A 20,145-nucleotide genomic window follows, 5' to 3' on the forward strand; every position below is an offset into this window, starting at 1 on the left:
TATTGCCCCAGAAGATAATCCCGCAGACTATTTCAACCACAAAGGATGGCATTCTGTCATCCTACAGGGTGTCGTAGATCATCAGTACTGGTAGGACTTGATTTGTTTATTTGTTGTTGTTTTTTGGCCAAGTGTGCATTTAATATGATTAATATTATGATATGACATAAATGATAAAACAGGTGCACTGTTCATGGAAATGATACACTTTGAAAATGCCTCATGTTCTAATGTTGAGGATTTGTTGAACTCTGTAACTTCGAGTGTTCTGAATGTTCTGGACACCATTGCCCCGATGAAGGTTAAAATGGTTAAAGATAAGCAGAAAACTCCATGGAGGAATGATGACTCGGTCAGGGCACAGAAAAGGGAGTGCCGGAGGGCCGAGAGGGAATGGCGCAAGTCAAAGCTCCAGGTTCATTATGAGATTTACAGAGAAAAAATGTACATGTACAACCACAGTTTATGTAGAACAAGGCAAAGGTATTTTTCTGACATTATTGGAAGTTGTAGTAACAACTCTCGTGTCCTGTTTACAACGGTAAACAGATTAACAAACCCCCCCAGCTCCACTGCCATTAGAACTAATTTCCACATCTAAGTGCAATGAGTTTGCATTGTTCTTTAATGACAAGGTTCAGGGCATTAAAAATGCCATAAATTCCACAACACAAATAACAACCCAGCACCCACCTAGACACTTAGAGATGACTCACTTTACACCTGTAACTGACAAAACTGTCCAAAAGATCGTCACCAGTCTGAGTTCATCTACATGCTGCTTCGATGTGTTACCCACTAAACTTCTAAAGTCTGTGCTCAACAGTTTGCTGTCACCACTCACTCACATAGTGTCGCAACGGGTGTGTGTAGCGGACCAAACGATGCAGACTCGGGGAATATTTACAGGATTTATTATGGAATTGACAAATAGTGCAGTATGAGGGTTGATCCAGAGGTGAACAGGAGGTGAGGCGTGTACCAAGATCCAGGAGCGTAGAGTGCAGAAACAGACAATACAGTACCAGGGCTGGGAAGCAGGGTCGGAGCAACACAGGCAACACAGGAACACAGGAACCGAGGACATGAAGGGACGACAGTAAGACAACGATCTCGCGCTGAGTCTCTTCTCCCAGCTCCTTTTATGCACAGCAGGTGGTGGTGATTGCGCCGATGGGCCGCAGGTGCGCGCAGGAGGAGCCAGGAGCCCAGCCCAGATCTGACAGGTGAGGGAGGGAAGGAGCAGGACAGGAGGAAAACCAGGAGCGGACAGTGCGGATCATGACACATAGTTAACATGTCACTTCAATCTGGAACATTCCCAAGCGCTTTGAAAACTGCGGTTATCAAGCCTCGCCTAAAGAAGAGCAGTCTTGATGCCACAATGTTGAACAATTATCGACCAATCTCAAATCGGCCGTTTTTAGGCAAAGTCCTCGAAAAAGTTGTTTACCAACAGCTTATTAACTTCCTTGAAATGAACAACTCCTTTGATGTCTTCCAATCAGGTTTTAGACCCCACCACAGCACTGAGACTGCTCTTATCAAGATGACAAATGACATCCGCCTGAACACTGATGCAGGCAAAGTCTCAGTCTTGATCCTGTTAGATCTGAGTGCTGCCTTTGACACCGTTGATCATGGGATCCTCTTACAGAGACTAAGGGACTGGGTGGGCATCTCTGTTACGGCGCTAAACTGGTTCAAGTCCTATTTAGAAAACAGGGAGTACTTTGTTGAAATTGGAAAATGTATATCAGATAAAATGTCCCTGACCTGTGGGGTGCCCCAGGGTTCAATCCTGGGACCCCTGCTGTTCAATCTCTACATGCTGCCGTTAGGCCAGTTAATACGCAGCAATAATGTGTCTTACCACAACTATGCAGATGACACTCAGATCTATGTCTCACTGGCAGCAGGTGAATATGGACCAGTGGATTCACTCTGCCACTGCATCCAACAGATCAGTGTGTGGATGCAAAACAACTTTCTTCTGCTAAACTCAGACAAGACTGAAGTCATCATCTTTGGCCCACAGAAACATAGAGAAAGTGTCAGCAGTCACTTCCAGTCTCTTGCTCTCTAAAACCTTCAAATCAGGCTAGAAATCTATGGGTAATAATGGACTCAGACTTGAACTTTAACAGCCACATCAAATCAATAACATTGGCAGCTTTTTACCACCTTAAAAACATTGTGTGGCAGCGGACAGTATGAAGCCAAATAAGTTAAGACACCACCTCATTACACCTCAGTCACGCTGATAAGACGCTGGAGTTTTTTCAGCATAAATGTACCAAATATTAACAACAATCATCCCGCTTTGTAAATGTCACTTTACATTACATATTTGCAGATGACTGGGCACTTTTATAATAATAATAATAATAAATAATAATAATAACGAAATAAAACATTGCAAAGAGTTTAAAAAAGTTATTTTCTAATCTGTATATTTTATCATCCTCTAGATTCCTTATAGAATCTATGTGCCATAAAAATGAATCCCAGGTAGCATGAAATAATTTTAGAGTTTCAGAATAAAACCCTACTTCTCAAGCTTAAGATTGCAAAGTACTTCACAAACCCAGTGGATATGTGAAGGGGGTTGAGGAAGTTTCAAATTAAGTAAAATCAGCCTTCGGGCCAGTATAATGCTATAATAATAATAATAATAATGACTTACACTTGTAATGTGCTTTCCAAAGCCTCTCAAAGCACTACACTATAGTCATTATTCATTCATTTCCACACTTGGTGATGGTAAGCTACTATTGTAGCCACAGCTGCCCTGGGGCAGACTGACGGAAGCAAGGCTGCCAATCTGCGCCATCGGCCCCTCCGACCACCACCTATCATTCTAGGCAATGTGGGTGAAGTGTCTTGCCTAAGGACACAACGACAGACTGCTTCCGTGCATTAGACAAATTTTAAATGGGGACACCAAAGACTGCAGAGACAGGGTTAGGAGCAATAACCATATGCCCCAACTAACATGCCCAAAATGGTCCTAGCTTGGGAAATGCATATGTGAATGATTAGCAGGGGAGAACTGGCATCTGCCACAGGCATCACTTACAGAAGGATAAATCATAGCCAGCTTCACATTAGCACAGTGAACCCTATAAACTATTTTACGTTGAATTAGTCTGTCACAAGCACAAATAGAGGACAATTAAACAAGGGACAGTGCAGAATTCCACTGTTCTATAATTACAGTGTTGAGACTCTCCTCCCATGCATTTTTATCTGCATTAGGAGACACTGACCAAATTAACCTGTACAAGACTCAGAGATACATCCTCTGGCAATAGGGTCCACAGAAGGAGAAAGTTTCTGGAGGACGATTCAGAAAATTTGGGAAAAGTTTGTTAACAAAATTCCAGACTAGAAAAAAATGGAAAAGATAATGATTTGGGAGGCAATATTTAATACAGTTGTTCAAAAGATGAGATTTGTCATCTGTTTCCAGATCATTAATTGACCTAATCCCATTATTAAAATCTATTAAATCTGTTTAAGACAGTCCAAACATACAATTTCTAAACACTGATGTCAAGGAGGACTCGGAAGCTCATACTGTTTCCTGAAATGATTCCAAATCTTCAACGAGACAGATACCACCGGACAACTAGTATAGTGTGGGAGAGGACGTTTTGAGTGTAGAGAGAACTGTGAAGACTTTTTCTTCAAGTGCACCCAACTCAGCACTCTTCATTGTCACTCATCCAAAATAAAAGTTTATGCAAATTCACCGCCCAGCATTAGTATCTAAAGACCCCTCTGTCCTTAGGGGACTGTAAAACTGACTTGCAAATTTGTGCTGGTTTGCCAGCCCACAGAAATGTTGAAATAACTGTATCTAGCCTATCCAAAAAACAGATTTACTAAGTTAGGAAAGCGAGAACCACCATCTTGACTAAATTTATTTGACCTGCAAGTGAGAGGGACAAAGTCGACCAATGCCCAGTCTCTCTTGGCCTTATCAATCAAAGGGACAAGATTCTCATGATTTAAGTCTGAAAGAGATAAAGCAACTTGAATGCCTAAATATCAAAAAGCACTATTCAACCACCAAAACGGCACTATAGAATGACAGAGCGTTTTGTCAAGACCATTAATGGGCCAAAGCTTGCTCTTTTAGTAGTTAAGATTATAACCAGATATGCATGTAAGATGTTTAGACTAACAGGAAATTAAGCTTCATTTTCTCACGTGTCTCTTTAGGCAGCTGGCCAAGGCAGTTTCCAGTGCTTCAGGTATGTATCTCTTGGGTACTTGTTTTTTCATTGTACCTTTCTGAGCCTCTGACAGTTGGCAGTTGATTTTAGCCTCTTAGCCTGGAGGTGGGTATTGTTTCTCATGGCTGCCGTAGTTGCTCTTATAGCCAAGCATCTTTAGGGAGTGTATCAGCCTTTTAGTTTCTGTGATTGTTGAGGTAGATATCACTCTCAATTCTGCATTTGCATCTTCTAGGAGACTTTCAGGTGGCACTTCACTTAGCCTCTGTAACTGCACATTGCACACCACAATGCAGAGCCAGAAGTGTTGGGTTATTTGCTGCAAGTCTGCTCACAGAGCCATTTTGCTTATGTCCAGCTTGCTTTGTACTGGTTTATTTCATCATAAATGGTTTCCCCAGTTGTGCTACCAGAAAGCAAACACAGCAACTTCGCCTGAAAACCCTTCCCATCAAAGTATCTAACAAACACTGATAATTGTTCCATGTCCATCCTATCACAGGTTGAGTCCATGGCAAAGGACATTACTTGTGTCTTTTGTATTTCAGAAAGAAGGTGAGAGCAGCAATCCTCTGGCAACTCTTCTATTCATCTTTCAGTTGTATTACGTGCTACACATAAAATACCATGCCTACTTGCTGTAATAGCATTAAAACTAGCAGCGTAAGTGGTAATGCAGTGCCACTTAAGATTTTCCTTTTTGCACAGAGAGGTAACCTCATACAGCTCATACAAAAAACACATAAAGAACTGGCTAACCTCCCAGCAAACCTGTGATCATTAAGAGGTTTTACTATATACTGTATGTGTGAGCTTCTTCTGTCTGTCTTGTGTGTCCTGTGTTTCTTATTTGTGGGTGCTTGTTTTATTTCATAATGTATATAAAGTTCTTATTGCTTGAATTGTGTACTGTCTTAACTCCACTGTCTGTACATTTGTAATTGTAACTTGCACTGTTTATAATTTTATAATCTTATAATCTTTACTATGTTTTAGGATGATCAATTACCATTGGTCCAGGGACTACAGATGAAAAATAGCCTATCTAGCCTAGCCTAGCCTAATAGCTAATTCTGGTGCATTTACAGAAATGTTAATTAATGTACAAATAAACTAAACTGTCAAATAAACTACATAAATAAATACAATAAAATAAATCTCAGTCGCCAGTAAGATCATTTGCTACTACAATAACAATTAAAAAAAATTTAAAAAAAAACAGTAGTAGTATAGTTGAAGTTGCTTAGCCAAAAGCTAAAGGGATGTATTGAATAATATTTGAATAAAATTTCAAGGGTAAATTAATGTCTATGATGCTCTGGGGGTGAACCAGAACCATTCTGAGTATCTTGCATCCCTGGATGTTGTGGGGTTGTCTATATCGCATAGCCGTCGGGGGCAGTACTTCTGGACTGACCGGTTGGTGGTCCCTTTGTTTAAGAAGGGGGACCGGAGGGTATGTTCCAACTACAGGGCAATCACACTCCTCAGCCTCCCTAGAAAGGTCTATTCCAGGGTATTGGAGAGGACAATCTGACTGATAGTAAAACCTCAGATTCAGGAGGAGGAGTGTGGTTTTCGTCCCAGCCGCAGAACACTGGACCAGCTCTATGCTCTCCATCGGTTACTTGAGGGTTCACTGGAGTTTGCCCAACCAGTCCACATGTGCTTTGTGGATCTGGAGAATGCATTCGACCCTGTCCCTCGTGGTACCCTGTGGAGGTTGCACCGGAAATATGAGGGGCAGGGCCCTTTACTAGGGGCTGTTCAATCCCTATATGACCAGAGCAGGAGCTGTGTTTGCATTGCCAGCAGTAAACCAGAACTGTTTCCAATGCATGTTGGACTCTGCCAGGGCTGCCCTTTGTCACCGGTTCTGTTCATTGTTTTTATGGACAGAATTTGGGGATCACATCAAACCAGGACCTGCAACATGCACTGGGGCAGTTTGCAGCCAAATGTGAAGCAGCTGGGATAAATATCAGCTAATCTAAATCCAACACCATGGTTCTCGACCGGAAAAAGGTGACATGCCCTCTCCGGATGGGTGGAGAGTCCCTGCCTCAAGTGGAGGAATCCCACGTCCAAGTATCTCGGGGTCTTGTTTACAAGTGAGGGAAGGATGGAGCATGAGATTGACAGGCGGATCGGAGCAGCATCTGCAGTGATGTGATGGCTGAATTCGGATTGTTATGGTAAAGAAGGAGCTGAGTCTAAAGACAAAGCTCTCGATTTACCATTCCTACCCTCACCTATCGTCATGAGCTATAGGTAATGATCGACAGGACAAGATCGCCGATACAAGAGGTCGAAATGAGCTTCCTCTGCAGGGTGGCTGGGCACTCCCTTGGAGATAAGGTGAGGAGCTCAGTCACACAAAATGAGCTCGTAGTAGAGCCACTGCTCATCCATTTCAAGACGAGCCAGCTGAGGTGGCTCGGGCATCTGTTCCAGATGCCTCCTGGACGGTATCCAGGCACATCCCACTGGGAGGAGGCCCCGGGGAAAACCTAGGACAAGCTGGAGGGATTATTTCTCTCAGGTGACCTGGGAATGCCTCGGCATTCTCCCAGAAGAGCTGGAGGAAGAGTGTGTGGAAAGGGAAATTTGGGCCACCCTGCTCAGATTGCTGCCTCCGTGACCCGGCCCCAGATAAAGCAGAAGAAAATGGTATGGTATACTGTATTTTGCCCAAATGATGCAATAACCTCAACAACACGATCAATACATTTTACCAATATTTAAAACTGTTGGTTATAACTCACCTATCCGAAAACGGCTTGTTACACAGGCTGGGGTCTAGTCCACAGACTGTATGGGCTTTAGGGGATCTCATAGTGACTGTAACAACACAAAAATGAACTTTACACACATTAATCCACCAGAGTAACTGTACTATCAGAGTAATGTCACGTTGAGGTAATATTATTGGTGTGATCCTGTCAGTAGGTTCAGGTCACCAGTGATTGACACCAGAGACTGATACTAAACAGTACATGGTACAATGCATTACAATAGGGTGCTTAGCTGGTGTTGTTTGGTGACTATTTTAGCTACTAAATGTAGTCATTTTGAACATTTTTGGCAGGTGACAGTCAATTGACCACATGTGAGTACTTTCAAAGCAGTGTTAGATAAAAGTTACCATTCCAATTACGTCTTTGACATAAGTTATTGACTGCAATGCATTTTCAATAGAGACGTTTCATACACAAACGTGAGCTACAAATGCAGCAAAATAACACCTGGTTTACAATCTACATGGTTGAAGCAGACATTGAAGCCACAAAATCAATGACTTTGTCACAATCTCTTTGTTGTCCTTTCCCCTCCCTCACATGTCTGAGCCTGGAGCTGGGCGGAGATCTTGGCTCCTCCCGTGCACACCTGGAGGCAATCACAATCAGCTGCACCTGCAATGGATAAGAGGAGCCAGGACCCGACACTCGGCGCCAGATCGTCCGCGTGTTCATATCCCGCTCCTTGAATCAGCTTAGCTGTCCCGTCTTCGACCCTGCTTCCCTGTACCGGTACTGTTCATCCCGTCTCTGACTCAGCTGTGGTCCAAGGGAAAAGCATGAGTAGCTAACTCCTCACTCCCAACACACCGTCTGATCTACCGTCATTTGCCTTTTGCATTTTTGTAAATAAACACTGTTAGAACTTGGGGAAGTTTTGTCTTTTTGGTCAATGGTGCCTAACGTTACATTGAGAAGGGTAATGCTCCAAAATCCCGTTTTGCGCCATGGTGAAAAATAATATCCAAGAAACACTTTAAGTTTCTCTCTTCTGGGACATGTTTCCTCTTCTCATACAACCCTTTGACCGTTTTCTACTTCGAACGCAAAGCCATATTTGAAGTTTATGGTCAGTTTGCAGTGGAGCAGTAGGCTACACAAACAAGCACTAGGGGAGCGAACACTACCACGCACGGCATGAAGTGGGAATAATTGGCATGTGTCAAGACCAATAATTGACGTAATCCACCTGGAACTCACAGTCAACGATTGTCCCTCGGAAATCCTCTACTCCACCTTTAACATGGGAAAAATGCAGTTTGAACCTATATTTCCTACAAGAACAGCTGCACAACACACACATGATGTAATATGTTAATAAGCTTTAAAAAAATTAATTGGAACTGAAAAAATGGGAATTGTAGACCACAAATGAAACGTATAATACAATAAGAGGTCATGCTATATTGATAGTCACATTCTAACATGAAGGTGAAATACAATTCATACTTTACCTTGGCACTTGGCTCTTGACATTACTCATGCAAAGGTTTCACTGTGTCAACTGCTATTCACGCATCTGTCGTCGTAGTAGCTCATCAGTTCATCACTGTGAATCTTTTTTTTTTTTTTTTTTTTGCCCCTTAACACCATAGTTTATCAATACACCCTTTATACTAAGACAGCCAAATGAGTCCTTTTACGTCTTCATATTATATTGTTTTGTCTTGGGGAGACAGTAATTACTGGCATTTGTTGCGCACTCTTACCGAGCACTCGGAAAATTCAAAAGCTTTTCATTTCCCCCTCTGTCAGCAGTTTTGCATGTGTTTGTGTGCCATGTTAAGACGCAGGCTCATTTTTCAGACGCTGTCTATTTTCCCCTGTATACATTACCTTTGTCATTGTGATTTATGGCTTGACAAAACCGGCATGCATCCATAGCCTTTGTGTGTGCAATAGAAGGTCCTATCTATAATCTACACTGGCTTTTTCACAGCAGATTTGTGTGCTGTTGATTCTGTAGAGGTGCAATGTGGTATCGTAAATGAGCAGAACAAGAGGGTGAATGAGACCAGTGAGGCCAGTACAAGGCTACACAAGCCTGGCTAAAGTTGGTCAGTGGCTGTCGTTTGCATGTACAGAGAATCAAATCAGATCATTAGTGATGTGATTTTTGTGAATGAACTGGCTCTCTTGAATGGTTCCTTTTAAGTGGGACTAAACACTGCCCAACACCACATTGCAAATAGAACTGTTAAACTGGGAAGACTAAAGGCAGTAGCTGGAGAACTATAGAGGAGAGTGAGGAAGGAGGGGTGGGGTCTGTATGTATGAGGAACAGTGTCACTGGTGTAACAGGTATCCACACTCCCTGCTGTCAGAAGTTTGTAATCAGAAACACCTGGCTTTAATCAAGGCAGTGGTGTGTGATGTCAACAAATACTTGAAATTGCAGTGGCCACTGGACCCAGGAGACTCACATTTTTATATATATCTTTTTAACCACAAATCTGCAAATTTAACTAGTTTGCACTAAAATTTCTAGGAACAGTAGACAATGCTGTTCAAGCATAATTTACAGACTTAAGTGACAAAAAACAAGTTGATTTAGTGTTTAGCTCCACTTAAACGTTAACAGTTGGAGCCAAATCTTTGACTTTGTAATTTTTATACTGATCAATCCTGAACCAACACAAGAATCATCACAGAAGACATATTCAGCATCATAATAAGGGGTAGGTCTACTACTGCTACTTCTACTACTACTACTACTACGCATAATTTCAATGGGTGTAAACACTACAACTTTCTGTTTGAACTATTTTATATAAATCTTTTCCTTGGTCATTTCTCTCTGTGATTAGTTTGTTAAAATTAGTTCTCACACTTTTTAGTGGCTCTTTGACAAAAGCTCCACCATTATGACCACTGCTAACCTTGATGAACTATTTATCTGGAGCCAAACACTATAGGTGAATTCACACTCCTTTAGTCCACTTCTTTATACAGTCTACAGTCTCAGGGATCCAAGTACGTATCGGCTTCTCCAGATGTGTCTCATTCATCTCTGCATTTTATTGTATATGGAGCTGTTGGCTCAAGTAAATGTCTGGAACATGTAAGGGTCAATTTGAACATATTGAAGGACATTTTCTTTATATTGCATGTGATTATTTGAACAACCTGAAAATAACACTTGTATTGGGCATTAATTGCTAAAACTTAACATATTTAGGTCACCATGATACCTTTGGAAAAAACACACACACACAATGTATTAAAAATGTTTAATTAGTTTCGGTCAGTTATTTTTTAGTCCCCTCTCCCCTTGCTCCACGTGCTCACTCCCCCCCTCAGAGTGCTAGTGTATAGTTATGTATCCTGCTCTTGTATGTTACAAAAAAATGGCATAGGCTTATGGGTTAAACTTGTTCAAATAGTTTCTGGGGGGACTCACATGCATGGATGACCTATAATACTACTTTAGGCATGTTGCTGATGAGAGCATTGTAAGATGGTAGATTGGTCCAGTAAGTTGATTTTGCATTATAAAATGCATTTAATAAAAATGAAATATAGAATAATACATTTTAATTTGGCTACATAGCAGTTTAATATTTAATAAGACAATTATTTGCAAAAGTTGTATTGCATAAATCAGAAGCAACACTGACTTTTTCCTCTATGAAAGACAACATAGACTATTTCTTTAATGTAGCAGCATGGTACATGAAAACAGACAGTTAAGCCTTTTCTGATCAAATGTTGACTCCAAAGACCTGTTTTGCTCAGTATGAAGTCAGTATTTGTATGGATTAAGGTAAGATATGCCAGTGCTCATAGCAGCTTCAGTTTGTCATGTTAATACTTAATTACACAGTGACCTGTGCAAACTGTCTTCATCTGAAGCTCTTCATCTGTCCGGGTTTTGCACTTCTGGGGCCTCATCAAAAACAGAGCCGTTGTTTCTCAAAGTCATACTTCACATATTCCACTAATTTTCAGCATAGAGGTCAAACTGGAGAAGACAGAGGATCCCTGCAGGGGATCCCCATGATCACAGGGGAGGGGCATGAATTAGTGATGTTGCAAAGAATTGTGAGACTTGTCTTTCTATCTGTAAAATGCTATATATCGATTGGAAGAAATGTAAATAAAAAACATATTTTTGGGACAGACACCCCTGTTTTAAAGCATGTTGTAACAGTTACCAAATCATGATAGGAAACACACATTGTTTGGGCTGACATGCAGTTCGTCCACCACTGTCATTATACTCAGCAATGACTGAGTCTCTGCTCAACCCTGGCTCCACATTCTCAGCATTCTCCAGGCCTCCACTTTTTGGTCCACTAGTTATTGTTCCACTGGCTTGGGTGGTGGAGTTGCTGTTTATGCATTTTCAGAACAAGTAGCCTGAGGATCATTTTACTTTTGTCTAATAGGCACATCAAGTTTTTTGGATAATTTTAGTAGTGAGCTTTGCTTCATTGTCTTTTCTTTCCATTTTGTAGTCTTAGTTGCTTGGAAGTTTTGACCTGTGTCACCAACGTAATGTGTCAGCAACCTTTTTAACCCATTTAACATGGATCTATATGCCATAAAAGTGTTAACAGCAACAGCCTATAGTACTTGTTGATTTAATGCCCGGGGGGAAAAATGCAAAAGAAAAACTAACATTAAATTTTTTTTTTTTTTTATTGGGTGTGCCAGGATGTTGGAGGAGCTGGCACACCCAATAAAAATTGTGTGGATATGCCACTAATATGAGCCAAATTTTTACAAGTCTGTTCATTCTGGGGATAGTGTCACGTTGTTTTGTATCAGCTCAAGTATTCTAATCTCATTTCTATTACTCCAATGCATTGGTCTTGTGAGTGGTAAAAATGAGTCCAGCCTGGTTGATTTATGCTGATATTACAGCCCGTCCCAGCAACATTCCATCAACTAAATGGCTTTTTGAATCCTTACTCCAAAGTTCATTAAAGAATTAATCGGATGTTCTTAATAATTCATCTGACTTTTGTGGCTGCATTATGGCGGTTTTCAGTTTGCTTCTTGCAACTCACCTCCGCCAAATTACTCTTAATAACTTTTCGTGCTGGCTGTAGTGCAGCGGAGGAGAGATGAGGGTATGTCCTTATAAATGCAGCTCAGGGCGAGTGGCGGTCCCTCTGGTCTCTGGAGTGGTCACTGCAAATGTGTCTCCTCCGTTTATTAAGAAGTAACAGGCAGGGAGAGCAAGAAAACAACCTGATATATATACAACAGTAGGGGATCAAATAGTGTGCATGTGTATTGTACTGCTAACATTGTTACCACTACAATGGCCTTGTTCACGTGCACACCAAAGTCTGACTATAATCTAATATCTGGATCTATGGCATATAAATCACAAAATCTAATGTGTGTAATCAGAGGAATCATGATCACAAAGAAATAAGATGATTTTGCTTTTTACATATTATTCGAATAATCTTATAACTCAAAAAATCTGATATTAATCAGAAGTTGAGTGTGTATAAAACTGCAGTCAGTGTTACCTTCTTGTTTATCTATCAGTGTTCTACTTCCTGTTTTGGGGATTGTAATGACAAAATCCATTATTCATTGGGATTTTACTGCGCCTGTTACTTATTTCTCAGCCTTAAGGTGGAACTGTATGTGTGGAAAGTTATTGAACAAGGACCTGTAATAATAAATACAAATAATGAGGTGCATGTCAGGCTGATGAGCATTTATGAGATGTTGATTAACATTAAATGAGCAGTCCTGTCCAAAAACTTTGAACTTTAACTGTATGTGTGGCAAATTATTTAATAAGGAGCTGTAATAATAAATATAAACAACTTCTTCTTGTAGGGTCTTACATGTTTTCTGCAACGTGTCATAATGTATAATAGCACAAGCATTTCACATGCAACGTTCACTCTTGTCTAATTAGAAATATTAAATCATAAATCCTTTTATACCTACATCATCAACTTGTCCAGGTGACAGATTTAACTTTGGCTTTTACTGTGGATCAGACCTGGACGACTGAGAGATTACACAGATAAATTTAATCTTTATATAATTACATTGTTTCTTGATCATTATTCTGCGTGAATTGATATGCATTTTACATTTTCTTTTTCCCCAAATAATCCATGATACATTGTCTGCATGTATCTGTGTCACATCCTCACTAAAAACCTGTCAACTTCTTCACAGTGAAAATAGACCTTCAATCACTGTTCCTCTCGACATGCAGGAAATTGCACTTATCACTGACTTTTGTCTTAATAAACATCTGAAAATGCTGATTTCTGGAGGCTGTCTGATTACACAGAGCTGGAGTAGAGTCATCTGCAGTTCACAGTACAATAGATGAGTCTTTTGTGTTGTCTTCACATGAACAGTCCCTTGCACATGTTCCTTGAAACGTTAGATTAATGGAGGGCTGACTGGGCTGAGAGATTGCCCTTCGTTGCATCATGATTCTCACCAAGGCAGTGAATAATAAGAAATAGAACATGCCACCAAGGGACTATTAGAGCTAAAGAGCGCAGGGGGAGAGGTTAGCAGCAGGGTAACGCATTTACTAAAGATCCTGTTATCAGCAAACATCTACTTGTTGAAGTTTTGATACGTTATAATGTTTTGTTCATGGGCTAACTGCACACTAGAGGATTTGAAAGTCTTCTGTGATTTTCAGAATTTTTGTCTCCCCACACATTTCACATTTTCAGATTTTCTACAAGCGAAGGCCTGGACATAAGAATCACATGATCGAAGAGGCGCCATAATGAAAACAAATACACAGGACACAAGGCGAGCAGCGTGAGAGCCTTTCCACGCACTCTTATTCACACCTAACTAAACAAATTAAACAAATTATGTTACCTTGCTTTTCAGTAGTGTTTCTCTCACTTAAACCTCTCTCAATGTTAGTGCAAAAATTCATACTTTTGAATAAAAACTTCCTCAGCTTCTGGCATTAAATCTACCAATTACATAAAAAAAGAAAGAAAAAAAAAATCAATCATAAAGGAATGTATGAATGGCATCTGTTTCATAGACATTTAACAATATTAGAAAATCATCAATCTTAAGTCATCAATCTTAAATTCAAAAGGTTTCAAAAAGATTTTATAAAACAAGAAAACTCCTTAAACTCTTTTTAATGAAAAGAGTGATTGTTGTGTCAACTCCTGTATTATTATTTTTCTCTCTCTCTCTCTTTATGCTTGTACTGTATGGCATATTTAATTGCCTTTTGTAATTGTTTCATTGTACATTTTCTGTGGGCCCCAGGAAGAATAGCAACAGCTGATGTGGGTCCATATAAATTAAACCATTAAACCATAGATATATGAAGAAGTTTGCGCAAAGTCTGTGTTGGTGTTACACTAGACAACGGTTGCGTGGAGATTGCCTGGCACAGTCTGAGAGTTCTGACTGACTGTAGATTATAAGCAACAATCTTAAATATTGAACATATTGGGGTTTCATGATTTGAGGCATGTTTCAGAAGATGATGTGGCAATTTTCAGCAACAAAATTTTGTTTATGTAGCGTTTACCTCCAAGATGGAAGTACGCATATGCATCGATCCAGAGCTCCTACAACTTCTTGAAAAAAATTAAAACAAACGTTTTGGTATTGCACATCAAAACTATGCAATGTTTAATGCTCTGAATGGCAATACATTTTTGAATCCAAATACTTTGTGAAGCATAAATTGCACGAGTAGCCGTTCATTTTAAAATACAATGAAGAAAAAATTCTATTCAAATACATGATAAATACTCCAAAATGACCCTTGTCACTCTTATGATGAAATGTCCTATTAAAACCTTTCTGCCTGTGAACTGTGCCTCCTCTGGCTTCTAACTTAATCTGCATACATTCTCTCCTGAATCCTCTGAGACTCTGCAGCTGATCAGTCTGTCCAAAAAACTGGTAAATAAGGCCATGAAGGTGATTGGCAAGAAAGAGTTTCCTTCCCTCAGGACATTGTTCAAAACTCTGTGCTTGCTCAGGCCAGACGGATTGTCGGGAACCCTCTCACGTGTTGCATTGTGAATATGAAATTCTTCCATCAGGCAGTGTTATCTAGCACATAACTTTAAGAGTAACAGATGTAAACGCTCATTTGTGCCAACTTCTGTTGCCCTCTTGAACAAATCTGCACAACAGAGGCGCACTTAAGTCACTTTAATCTCCAATGTGCTTCAGTATCTTTGAAATAATAATGTTTGTGAAATGGGGCTGGTGCAATAACTTGGACACTTTATGGTTGTGCAGTTCACAAAATGGACAATGGACATGAATAATGGACACTTATTTGTCTTCTCCTTTTTGATGAGCTCTGAATGTTGTCGGACTATAGAGTGATGTGTGAGTGTTACTGTGTTTTATGCTGCAGGCAATGAGCCCAAGACAAATTTCCCCCTGGGGATAATAAAGTTTATCTCATCTTATGCACAAAGTTATATCATTTCCGTCTATATTTGTCATTTGAGTTTATGAAAATGTGAAGTTTATTCTGTTGTAAACCACTGACCTCTTGTGGTGGAGTTATTAATTACTTGTAGATGCACAGCTCACATGTTCATTGAAGGTCCTATATTATGCAAAATTGACACATGTGAGCTTTTGGCAATTTTGGAATGTTGTTACCTCCTCAAAAACATACCTGGAGTTGTGTTTTGTTTTTCTAATAACACATGTTTGAGTAATCTTTTATTATTAGTCTGTCTACATCACCAAAGTTCAAAATCTCCAAAGCTCTGTTCCACCATGTCATCAAGTGGTAGTTTTAAAGTGAATAGCTCTTTTTAGCTCGAATCAAACTGTTTGTGTGTAAATATGTGTCAATGAAACACAACAACTCCAGATATATTTTTGATGAGCATACAACATAGCAAAGAAAATACATTGAAAATGGACTAACCATTCCTGAATGTTTTGGTCAGAAGGCACATGCAGTAATTGTATTTTATTTTGCTTTATATCTTGTATTACTGTATTTATTTTAGTGATAAATGTATATTTGCAGAGGTGGGTAGTACTCAGTTACATTTACTTGAGTAACTTTTTGAAGAAACTGTACTCAGAGTAGCAAAAGAAAAACTGGACAAAAGTTATTTGAGTGAAGCCCACCTGCAGGACGTGATGGACGTGACGGAGCATGGGTGACATAGGCTTGTGGGCTAAGTTTTCACTTTTGATGAGGGAACAAAGTTATAACATGGTAGAAAGCTCCAAAAAGTAGATTTAAGAAATGTATTATCCATGTAACTGTACTTTTACTTGAGTACAAATTTTCAGTACTTTTTCCATCAGTTATAGCACAAGAGAGAAAATATAGACTTACGATCTGGATGACGTCTGATTTGCTGCTGCCAACTCTTGAAAATACATTTAGTAAGTTTCCTGCTGAACACTTGCACTGGCAGCCTTCCCAGTGTTTAAGAACTTCCATTGACAGTACTTCTCTGTGTACGTCCCAGAAACACAGAGTACTCCAGGCTCAGCAAGAGGGGGGACTCTCTTTTGAATTGCAAAACTGAACAATCAACTTTAGTGGGCATGATCGATGAGGCCCGATGCACAATTCTCCAACCCATTGACTTTTCCTGCATCGTACAATACAGTAAATACGCTATGGCTAAAAGTTTGGGGATCTCACACTAACTTTTGCAATTTACAATAGACATGCAATAAATTTACCAATAAACATCACACACAAACTAAAAACGCACTACATTTCATCATCCGAGTGAAATGACAACACAGCTTTGTTTGCTAATAATGCCACAAGCACGCACGCGAAACACAAACACACTTTGTGTCAATTGATGATTACATGAGTACAGCAGGATGTTTTAGTAATGAAGAATAATGAAAAAGTTTAAATGCGCTGCTCTTATCTATTAATTGATGATGAAATAAGAGAAAATATATTTTTCCATTTTAAATGAGAATAGACCAGGCCAGAGCATAATAAAGCACATTCTGTTGTTTTAACAATTATTAGACAGCTATATTACTGCTAAGCAAATGCGAAATGTATTGTAATTAAATGCTGGCTATACTGCAGGCTTGTCTTACTCAGACAAGTCTAAAAAGTTCTTTCTAAGATACAAACCAACTGTCAACATCAACTGCAACAGAATGTCTGAGGACAGGGTGAACACCACCAGAAAGTGACAATATGTTGTCAAAGAAGATTAAATACAGGCCAGTATGTGATGAGACTTGGGAAAATATTAAACTGCGAGCTATTGATCAGATGACCCCAACAGCAGCACATAAAGGAGCAAAGACCACAGAGCAGGGAGAGGAGGAGGAGCAGGAGAAGCGGGAGGAGGACACAAGTGCTACAGCTGTGCAGGCACCACCGCATGTTTTAGAAGAAAAGCAAAGGAAAAGCAAAGAAAAGTGGCCTGGAAGAACTCTTTGCAGAAGAGGGAGAAGCATTAATCTCCACCTCTACAAGCACTTTATCACTTCAAGAGCAGACTGAGCAGTAGATAGAGTTGTATAACAGCCTGCCCTCTATGGGAGAAAACCCAGTTTTGTGGTGGTGGCACAAAAGGCACACTGTCAAATCTTTTTGAAACTATTACCAGCAACCTATGCACCCGGTCATCCCCACTCCAAGCAAGAGGGTGTTTTCCTTGGCTGGAAACACAATAAGTTAAAAGTAGTCAATTCTGGCAAATCAAGAATATCGCTCTGTATTTTTTATATAGATTGATATTGTTCTGGTCACCCTTTGTTGCGTCTCAAGCCAAACGTGATTGTGTAATCACATTACGCTTTATTCAGTGAATAAGAAATGAAGGAGTTCATTGGTCACCCAGGATTTACAAATAAAATCTAATTTATCTCACCTTAGATTGACAGTTTTTAATGCTTGGCTCATTGATTCTGTAGTTGTCTGCTTTTTTTAGCCTCTGTGATATTTTTTCCTTTTCTTCCTTTATCAATAAAATGGATGCTATGGATCTGTACTGAACAAATTAAATATTAAAATATTTGTTTTATTTCAAGCCTGGTTTAATCAAAATATGTGTTGCATTGAGATAGGTTTGTACTGAATGTGCTTGTAGAAAAACAGCTCTGTCCTCAAAACATGACCAATTACCCGCCAACAACACCACTTACTCACAGAATGGACAATAAACGTCTACCTGCTGCACAAAAGCCATCTCGCCTTACTTTGAATTGATGAACATTTGTAATCACACCTGACAAGCTATTTGTCTAACGTACGCAGAAGAGCAGGCCCAAAAGCAGCCAAGATAAACAAGGGAGGAGCGCATTCATCAGGTAGTCCATTCTATTCGCTCAATCTGCTCTGGTGATGTGAGAGTGGAACTGTCTGGTGCCCTTGATAAAGAGGGGGCATTATGCAAAATCTACTTTTTGGAAATTTTCTACTGTGTTAGGTCGATGTTACCTCTTCAAAAACATGCCTGAAGAGGTTCGTTAGCAGTACAATCCCGTCCAATATAAGTCTTCCCCCAGTAAGGATATATTGTATAAGCAGCCCTTTGGGTCCAATAAGTCAGCTGCGTGCTGTCTGCAAATAATTATAAAGTGTTTTATTAATAATTAAAACTGATAATTAGCAAGTGCGCTTTTAGCATGCTAGTAGTTCTTGGCTTTACTGTCACAACAAAATTCCTTTCTAGTCTGAAAGTTGTGAAAAGTGCTTATTAAATGGTATCATGAGCAACATGAGAGCCCATCAGTTGATCGCCAAACATATATCCATGACAACGCACATGAAGCAAGCAGAGCCCAGTGAACAGCTGTTTCAAGGGCTCTGGGAACTGTTGGGTTCACACTGGCCCAAGCTTATGGCTCTCGCAGTGAATGCTCTTTTACGTCGACCTAACTATTGGCAGTATGACAACAACCTGAATCTGAGGTGAAGGAAATGTGATTTTCCTTCTAATTGATAAGTGACCAATGAGCTCCTTCATTTCACGTGCATCACTGGACAAAAAATTATCTGATTGCACAAATGCCTGGTACTGGCTTAAGACACGACAGACCTCCGGAGTGGTGACAAGACTGATATTCTGAATTTGCCAGGCAACTTTGCAACAATCATATGGGCACTTTTGCAACTACTATTTTACATTTATGTAGCTTAAAAACTAGGATTGCAAGATTAATTTGAATGGACACAATCAGCACAATTAACTGAAATGTGATTCTTGTTTTTGTCTGTCGGTTCATATTTTTTGTCAATTGTTCTGGACCAGTTTAAAATCATAAAAACACAAATCTAATCACAATCACAAATTGTTCAGACCTGAAAAAAACATTTTAGGAGGTGGTATTGCAGTTTTACAGAGTAAGCTTGAGTTAAATCATCTTGGGCACTCTCAACATGTTGCTACATCTGATATTGGTAAAAGAAGAATATCTCTCACATCTCGAGCTAGAACCAGCATGATTCTGCAATCAGATTTGTTTATTTCAATGACACATGTGTAATGGAGGAGTTTATTGGCTGCCCAGCATTTACAAACAAAATCACATTTCTCTCAGCTCAGACTCTAGCTCATTGATGGACATTGCGTGTCACTGATTGGCTAATCCACCTGTCAATCACACCCATCTGAACTCTGAAAGATTCACCAGTGACCAAACTCACATCTTCATTAAGAACAAAGAAGAAGTGCGTATTCTGGATCACAGGCAAAATTTTGAGAAAACATGTTGCACAAAAACAAGAATTTAACCATGTTCTGTTGGTTATTCCTCATCATTGGGTTAGTGAGTTGTATTTTGAGTGATTCATGCATGTTTGAATAATTCTGTATTGTCCTGCAATAAAGCCATAATATGTAATGGATGGAGGTAACTTTTTAGTCAAAGAAGTGAATAAAATAAAAGCACTTGGTTGTGTTTATTGCACTGAAAAACATACATATTTATGTGGCAGTACAGAGGGGCTCTGCCACTTAAGTGCAGTATACTATTGGTTCGTGCTTGCTGCAGCAAACCGCATTCTTGTTGTGTACAGCCCGTCATGTCAGCTAGCAGACTTAACTAACTTATTTCAATGTAATTGTCAAACTGAACTAATTTAAGAAAAATGTATAAATAAACTACACTTCTGTTATATTTAAATAATGCTTCTGTTCATCAACAAC

The sequence above is a fragment of the Periophthalmus magnuspinnatus genome, chromosome 14 (assembly GCF_009829125.3).
Source record: "Periophthalmus magnuspinnatus isolate fPerMag1 chromosome 14, fPerMag1.2.pri, whole genome shotgun sequence".
NCBI classification, from domain to species: domain Eukaryota; kingdom Metazoa; phylum Chordata; class Actinopteri; order Gobiiformes; family Gobiidae; genus Periophthalmus; species Periophthalmus magnuspinnatus.